Genomic DNA, 9005 nt, shown 5'->3' with positions numbered 1-9005 from the left:
AATTACAAGCAAAATACATACCACTGAAATAATGAATTCCTCTAATTCATTTGTCCTAACATGAACAAATTGCGTCTAAAAAAAGCCGAAAAATTTCCTTTGTAAAAATATCACAATTCAATATTAAGTGTACGGTTAACATTTTAAATCTGATCATACTATCTCTATTTAGGGACATCTAAATTTTTTATGTGGATTATATATTTTTACGTAAAAAATACTTGTAAAAATCTTTAAAAAAAAATCAATCAAATTGATGAAAAAGATTCATATAAGCGAGAAGTCATTAAAACGTTCGAGAGCACCCTGTATTACAAAATCACGACGAGTCGGGCATTCCGATTACGACACTCCGAGGAAGAACTGCGAAGACCAACAAGGAAAGAAAGAATACGAGGAAAAGGAAAAGATAAGTGACAGCAGAGGTGAACGGGGCGAATCCATGTGAGAGTTTGCGCGAGTGTTGCTTACGTAAGCACGCGTATAGATAAGAACGTGCTTATCTAAGGAACGTCGCCATGCGAGTAACCGCGTGCCGAAATATGAAATGGTAACGGTGCGATTTTGAAGAGACCAAATATGCCGTGTGATATGAAACGATTTTGATAAATGAAGATGTAAAATCCGCGCATATGCGCACGTTTGCATAGTATACACATGCGTATGCGCGCGCACGCGCATGTGTATACTATGCAAACGTGTGTGTGTGCGTGCGTGTGTGCGTGCGTGCGTGCGTGCGTGCGTGCGTGCGTGCGTGCGTGCGTGCGTGCGTGCGTGCGCGCGTGCGTGCGCGTATATTTTCTAATTCTTTCTTTCTTCTCTCCTTTCTCCTGCTCCTTTAGTATATGTATCTGTATTTAACAAATGTATTTAATATAATGTTCCACGGTTACATATTTTTTATTAATTATTCTTATTTTGTATAGTGAATCGTGAGAATATAAATACACGAACATAGATTTGTAATAGCCTAAAAGCAGCAGGAAAAGAATGATCGTTGGATCATGGGTGCTAAAGATAATAGATAAGAAAAATATCAAGAAAACTCGAGTAATTGAAAGTTGAATATAAAGATCAAACGTAATACACGCTTCGCGTAATTAACGCGACGGAATTGCAGATCTTTGTTATTGTATACTCAAAAAAATATACTCCAGAAAAAATAGCTATTGTCCATATTGATAAGTGTAGCTTCGATATATTTGATTTGCTATTTTTAATGTTTTTCGTTTGTAATGCTTTGACTTTGTTTTATCTTATACATTATTCAGTATTATATATAATAAGTATATTAGGAAGTACTAAATAATTTATTTAGAATACCTTCTAAATTTTATAATTATTCCAGATAATGATTAATAATTAATAGAAGAATTTGATATCTGATTTCTCAAATTTCTATGCACGTTTGTTTGGTTCAAGAAACGAAAACTATAAATCGTGAACTTCATGGTCGTCAAAGCTGGTTGTATATTTTTTGTCTAATCAAGGGCTACAAGCCGAGTCGATATCGATATATCACATCAACGGCTCAAATATTTATAATTGTAACTACTATTTATAAGTGATAACTGTGTAACTATTTTCACAATTTTTCTTATTTAATATCTATTATTTTTACAATTTGGATCATATTTAAGAATTAACGTATGTATCCTTATTAGATTAATTATTTACTAAACTCGAATCATTTATATCATTATAAGTATTACTTGAAATAGAGTGTCGCTTTTTATTTTAATCTTATTTTTAACATTCTATATTATGTATATATACATATCTTAATTCTGATATATTGAAAAATAGGCTGTCCTCGCTCGTATTCTCCTCTAGTTGCTTGCCGTATGAGGTAGGGTGATCCAATTGGGGTTCGAATAGCCCAACGTGGTGGCCTCCCCTTTGAGTTTCCGCTGCGATCAATACTCATGCCACGATGCCAAAGCCAAGCCAAGCTACCGTCGATTCTCCGTACTGAGGTCTTCGTGATGCGAGAATGTCCTTGACAACGATAGTAAATTGCCGTCGCGAAGTCTCGCGACTGTAGAATGCGGTAGAATGCAAAGGTCGTATCTAAATCTATCCTATAGACTCTATTATCGTTAACTTTTCCATATTAATATGAGCAACTAATAGTTTACAAGTTATAAACGCTGCAGAACATGAAGAGAAAAAAAATCAAACGTATATAATTTTGCAACACGTTGTTCATTGCGTCACGCATAGCTCAAGATCGCGCATCACTGTTTTGCAAGGAAGAGGAAATAAAACTTTGATAACATTTTACTTTTTTTTATTTCTTTAGATTATCATTCGTGTATATGCACAAATGTTACGTGACATAATTATAGTGAACAAAACTAGATTTTAATAAGATATTTTATTAATTCTTGAAGAATTTTCTTTGAAAAGTTCTGGCAATATCATACTCTTTCAATAAAAATTTTTTCTTTTTTTGATTCTCGTTTCGCGATTATTTAATCTACAAAAGCTTCGAGAGTAAAACTTAAAAAAAAAAAGTACTTTCACCGCGCGAACACATTCTTTTAAGTCACCCTCTATATTATATATTAATATATATATATATATGCTATATATACACACACATACACGCGCACGCGCATCCATCGAGTAACGGGAAGCTCCCATCCGCAAACGAGCGCGCGAACGCACATACGCATACAAATATCCGATCCAAGCGCACAAAGCACACGCAATATATATATATATATATATATATATGTATATATATATATATATACACACGCGCGCAACGACGCGCAGAGACGACAAAGAAAGAGCCCTAGCGACCAGCAATGCGGCAACAGCGAGCGCCTGCGCGTCACTCTATGTGAGTCAAGGACGACACGTGCGGCTACGAACGACCTACTTATATCTCTATTGCTTCGTGCGCGATCGCCCCAGTACACGAACTTTCCCGAGCGCAGAAATAGGACGGTCGGCGAGCCGAGTCCCGACGTTTTACGGATCAGCCTAACCCTTCCTCATTTCCCCACCTCTCAGTCCTGTACCATGCCGCGACTGAGCGCTACCGCTATCAGGTCGCCTTAACCCTTTCGGCTGCCTCTCGGCTATCATTATAATTAACATTCGATTCTGTTAAGTCTTGGCTCGAATATGAAATCTATTTTTTTTATATATTTTTTTTCGCAAATTAGGCATAATTTTATATGTACATATAAAAATCTATAATATCTATAATATGTGTGTACATATGCATATAACTTATACGTATATATATAATAAATTTTACATTTAAGTATGCATCTTACACATACGTATTATGCATACATTTGCGCAAGTATACATATACTATACACAACTAGAAAAGTACCTAGAATGTATTTATAAGAAAGAACATGCGCGCAGAAATTTTTTTATGTTAAATTCAGATTAATGTATTCTGAGTAGTATATAATTCGATTACACAAACAATTGCCTTATATCGCAATAAAAATTTTCATCAATAAATAACGAATTTGTTCATAATGGTAATATAGATAGTATTTTCAATTTACATCATTTTCATTAAAGAATTGAATTGTTAATTGTAATCGAATGCTCATTCAGCAATCATCGAACATTATGCATATTTTGTTGGAGAAAGAGAGAGAGAGAGAGAGAGAGAAATGCTCTTTATAATCATCATATGTTATGTAACGACGTAACATATGATGATTAGAAGAGCATTTCTCTCTCTCTCTCTCTCTCTCTCTCTCTCTCTCTCTCTCTCTTTTTCCAACAAAATATGCATTGTCAAACGGATGGAGGAATTGATGGAAGACCAAATATTTCGTGAGGCATAGTTAATTTGGATCGCATCACAAATATGTAATATTCATGATATCAAACATTTTCGATGTACATATTTTTATCATATTTTATATTTTCGTTATTAATCATTGATGTAGCTGAATTTTGTTTTGAATTTTGCGTTTATTTTTATAAATTTAGTTTTTCATGTAGAATACTACATGTCTAATGACACACTTATCTATATATGTGATACACTTACATACATATTAACATTAATTATTAATTTTTGTAATTATTACAGGAGTTTTCCTTTTTCTTTTTAATTATTATAAACGTCATTATCCACATTGCAATCATTTTTCTATCGATTGATCATTATAATGTAAAATATAAAAACTTAAGTATTTCTCTAAACGTAAATATATAATAGAGTGCGAGGTCAAAGCGAGGACTCCGTGTTCAGGGAGTGGCGGAAATCTCAACAGTCGGGGCCGCGGCCGTCGAGACGCCCTAGATGCAGAACCAGGCAAGATCGATAGAAAAATGGGTCAAAGGTTCGGCCACCGCCTTTGCTATTAAATGATCGCGAGCATTTTGCGGCAAATTGAAGGACAAAATAAGCATACAAAATTCTTATTTTTCATATTTTTCATAGTTGTAGTTACAGATTAATGTCGGGATAAATTTTAATCATATACATATATGAAGATTTAAAATAAAGTCTCTAAATATCATGTTGCAACCTTCCCATGATGATTATTCCTGCCTATAAAGAAAATTATAGTCAAGAATTTAAATGGAAACGTTGATTTTATTAATTTTCATGTTAATAAATACACGTTAATTATAATATTATATGTACGATACATTAATATTAAATAAAAAATCGAATATGATATTTTATTGAAAAATTAAAGTACAGAAAAGTTCTACAAAAGAATTGTATTTTTATTTTCAAAATTCTGCACAGAGATGCAAATATGTATACATCATCTAATCTTGTCAATGGTGCGCGCGCGCGGTATAGGTTTTATATAATCAAATCAATCTTCTGGCTTAAACCGCGCTGCAACGTGGCCGCAGCGATTGGCTCTTAGGATTCGCACTCGCAGCAGTTCGAGTCCAAAGGCGAACCGCACGACTCGATTCCGCTGTTTCTTTCCACCCGTGGCATAAGTAGCGGGTTCTTGCGCGCACGGCCAGCAGTTCCTGTTCGGCTGTTGTCATAGAATCGTGCTGGCGAGAGTGAATCTACCTACCTCCACGTACGCGCGTTGACGATATACCTATACATTGCGTCCATACATAGGTCGCCGACGATGGAAATATTGTGCGCGCGCGTTCGCGCTCGCGCTCTCGTATATCGATGTGCGTGTGTCAGGTCGACATGGGAGAGGGAGTGAAGAAGGAAAGAAAAGGGAGGCGGGCAAGCCGCCAAGTGTGCAACATTTCGCGCGCGCGTGAGCGTGTATGTGTCACGCATGTCAGCCAATCGCGACCCAAGTAGCAACGGCGTTCAGCCAATAGCAGCAAGCGACTGTACTCTTGCGAGTGCGCGCCATCGTCATCGCCGGATGCGGCGATCGTAGTGAATGGTGGGGTAAAGACTGAGAGTGCGGTACAGGCTACGCGCTCGAGCGCATTCTCGTTCGTCGGAGCTCGTTCTCGAATTCGGTTGTGTTTCGCGTCAGTCTCGGTCCGTACGAGTTCGTTCGGCGCCTAACGTTTCGAATGGCTATTTCGCGTGCGATCGATCTTATCGTTTTCTCCATTCGCGAAACAGAAAACTGATAGAAGAATATTTACAGTTTTTCTTTTGAGTTTTCCAGAATTTATTTTTTTGAAGACTCAAAAGAAAAAGTGCGGATATTGATACAAGTTCTCTGGATTCTCTGCTGAAAGGATCCAAGGAAACGCAAGAATCTAATAGAATCTATTTAATCAAGATTGAATCTGTATACACATCGAAGAACAGCTTCCCAAAATCTGCTTTATAATAACGAGCAGGAGCTGTAGGTTAAATTTACTTGCCTTTTACTTGTCTAAAATCAAAATGATATTGATATCAATTACTTTCAAATAACAATCAAATTCATGAAGAGAACTATTATTACGAGTAGTATTGAGATATATTAGTATTAAGAAAAAATTTTCAAAAGTAAGTAAACTTTTCGAAAAAAAGCGAGATTACGGGAAGTCAAAAAAGTAATATTGTGTCGCAAAGATACAAACGTCTGTTTTAAAAGAAGAGGAATCCAACAGAAATAGGCGCCGTCTATACAAGCAATATTGCACGAATCGCGATTTCTGCGTGCGTGGCGTGACCGGAAGCAAGACTCGTGCTGGCTTGAATCGTGCTGGTTACGCGCTCGACATCGTACGTATTCTTGGATTTGATTTTTTCCCTGTGTGTGAGTATCAAGAAAATATCAATCTGTCAATCGATGAAAAATTCAAGAATGCTTTCAAGAACGGGAAAAAAGAAGAGTTTCAACGAAAGAGAGAGAGAGAGAGAGAGACATTTCTCATATTCTTTCTGCTTATGAAAGCAGAACTTTCAAGAGAAAAAATACGCGACCCATTGACTGTTTGACCTATTTACCACAACCTTTGGACTCTCTTTTTTTTCCCTCTTTCCATCTCTATTTCCCGCGCAAGCCAGCTGGTATCATCGACATTTCCGCTCGAGGACCAACGCAACCAGTGCAGACAGTGTAGTGAATAAAGATCTAGCGATCGATCTTTGTGTATTCTGTCTTGCGAATTCCCGAAATTGTATTGCGGGAAAGGTGAAAACTATTAATGACAGTTCGTCGATTCCTTCATTTTTTTGGATTATCGACTACAGTTTTTCACATATTCAAATCTTAATTACAACTCCGTTTTTAGATATTAGAAATCTCTTTGTGAGCTTCCCGAATTTCTCATTTTACAAATGTTAATCTATGAATTAATTTTTGATATTTTGATCGTATTCTAAGATTTTTATTTTATTCATTGCATTATTATCCATTTTTCATTCTATTTTATATTGAAATTTTACGACTTTTTTAAAATCAATATTTTCCTACTTTCACGTTCGTGTACTCCTTATACAGTAGAAAAAAATTAAAAGAAAAGTAACAGATGGGGAAAGATAGGAAGAAAACAAAAGAAAATGTCGGTGGTCCATCGTTGGTGCCGTGTGTTCGCGGTCCTTTCTATCTCTCATTCTCTCTTTCTCTCATTTCGCACATTGTCGCTCACTCGACAAAGATGGCGACCCTCCTCTCACTCGTTGGTCGGTTCGGCAAGAGAGAGACTCGGCAAGAGGGGCCGAACTATGTGACGCAACTGTCGTTGTCACGTGACCGCGCCGTAGCTCTGGCTCGCTCGCTGGGCCAGTGTGTGATCTAACGTTTGTTACGCGGCGGCCGACTGTACAGAATACATATCGAAGAACGCAGCAGGAAGCAGCAGAGGGCAGAGGACGGGAAGGCTCATCCCAACCACTTCTCTTGTCTTGCGCGACAACAGCGCAGACTCTCGGTCGCTGGGTCAGTGGGGGTGAGAAACTGGCTTGGCTTATATATAAAACGACAGTCAGTCTTTTTCTCTCTCCTATCGGCCCCACGACAAAGCGCAATTTAATAATAATAAACTGGTTTTCTTTCTCAAATAATGGTATACCCGGTTTTTTTTTACGTTAGAGGGGGGAGGAAGGAAAATTGAATCGTGATCCCAAATTTTTGCCGTCATTTTCTTTCGTTCTTGTATATATATAAGAAAAAATGGGAACGATGATAGTTGTATTTTGTAAATGAAATATGGATTTCTGAAATGGGTTACCAATGTTACCATTCACATATGAGATGAGAGTCGGGATTAAATCCGGAACTCACTGACTATAAGGCGACCGCTTTCATGCAGTCACGCGTCATCCCATGGGAACGATAAAATGAGAATATATATATTCTTGACTATATATATATATATGTCTTTTTAGAGAAAAAAAGTGAAAAATTGATTTCTTATAATATTTTAATGTAAATCGATTATAGGTTGCAATATGATATTTAGAGATTTTATTTTAAAACTCTATCGATATCATTTTGTTCTCTGCAACTCGCGGATCTAAAAGTCCTAGATACCATATGATCTTAATATATAGAAAACAAATATAACAACTTATTTCGAAAATCCGTGAGGAACGAGTTACCATGCACACAATTATTCCTTTTCACATCTATATAATCTTCAAACTTTCCAATCAACTTTTTATAAAACCGATGCATGGAATGAGAGAATCGAATTTCGAGACCATTCAACTAAACGAATCGACCGCATTTATACGGAACAATGTATTAATTATTGATGATCCTATCTTTAAAATTTGATAAATTTATTCTAAATTCTCGATTAATAGATAAGATAGATAATTCTCGATTTTTATTTCCAAAAATCATGTGACCTATATTTTTCTTTAATTTTATTGTACATATTGTTTAGCTTTGAATGTTTTAAATACTTGATATTATAAATTAATGCTGTATTCTCAAGTTTAATTGACGTTGGAAATCTTTTGTTCTGAATTTGAATTCTTTTTGATTCTATAATATGCATACATATATTTTAGCCTTTATTTTTGAAACTTTTGACCTCAATTTCTTATTCCGCATAATCTTAAATCCGTGGTTCTACAGGTTATTAAATTCACAAAATGTTCGTATATATAGCACGGCCTCATCAGTGGAAGCCATGTTCCCCCAGCTGTGACAGATAATATTAAGAGGCTCTGGGATCACGGAAAACACTGAGCGAGTACCGATCATACTTCAATGAATTTTTTTCTCAGCGATCATTTGCTTTCTGCATTAGTAATCTTCAAATATTTAAATTTTTGAAGCGTTCTTGAATGCTACGAGATACAATTTTGATATATACTTGAATTTACAAATTATTATATTAAGTTGCACATATGTGTAAGATATTTTTATGTATGTGCAGTATGTGTAACACGACGTATGTGTTTATAATTACTACAATTTCTCATGATTTTACAAGGTATTTTATAAGGCTCTTCTGTTTTTAGGGTAGAAATGCGGAAATATTGTGCTTGAAGAGTGATTATAAATAATAATTCTGAAAACACACTCATTCTGTGGATATTTATAAAGATACACACACACACACACACACAAATTATTAATTTATTTTTTATTTTAATTATTTCTGATTATCAACAATACTAA

This window comes from Wasmannia auropunctata, unplaced genomic scaffold (genome assembly GCF_000956235.1).
Source record: "Wasmannia auropunctata unplaced genomic scaffold, wasmannia.A_1.0 LD335903.1, whole genome shotgun sequence".
NCBI classification, from domain to species: Eukaryota; Metazoa; Arthropoda; class Insecta; order Hymenoptera; family Formicidae; genus Wasmannia; species Wasmannia auropunctata.
This window is presented reverse-complemented; position numbering follows the sequence as displayed.